Here is a 616-nt window from a genome sequence, read left to right as displayed (position 1 = left end):
CTCTCTGCACTAGTAAAGACAGACTGCCTCAGACACCCGCAGGGGCAATTCTGCTCCATCCCATAGAATCCCTGAGTCAAAAACCACTCAATGTCAGCGAGATGGGTGGTGGTGGAGGTGGGGGTTTATTGTCATTTTTGTATATTCAGTAAGTTACAAGGACAGCACACATAGTTTTATTATTAAATATCAAGCATTTTTAAAAATACCATTATATTGATGAAACATTTGGTGGTGGATATTGGCTGTTGGTTGCACATAATTTTTTATATAATTGGTGTGAGGTATTAATGCATACTGACAATTTTTTTAATGTTTTATAAAAGCCCAAGTGAGGTAACTTGTGGGAAACTGAGGGACTGGACGAGAATGTCATGCAGCTAAATGCTCTATGCTCATAATTACAGGTCTGGAAAGCCAACTGCAGTGGGGGCAGACCCTCACGGTTATGAGACAGAAATAAATATTAATATACATTCTCACGACTGAACACAGTCCCTCCAATAACCCCCCATAAAGAACAGTCATAAAGAAGCTACCATAAAAGATGTCTCATACTTGTGTCTGGCTACTCTCTATGCCTGAAGGTTATCTGCAGGTAAGAGACATCTGATTC

Source organism: Echinops telfairi, unplaced genomic scaffold, assembly GCF_000313985.2.
Source record: "Echinops telfairi isolate 266 unplaced genomic scaffold, ASM31398v2 ScPeMD7_8;HRSCAF=38, whole genome shotgun sequence".
NCBI classification, from domain to species: domain Eukaryota; kingdom Metazoa; phylum Chordata; class Mammalia; order Afrosoricida; family Tenrecidae; genus Echinops; species Echinops telfairi.
The sequence above is the reverse complement of the archived record's forward strand: the minus strand, read 5'-3'. Positions refer to the sequence as shown.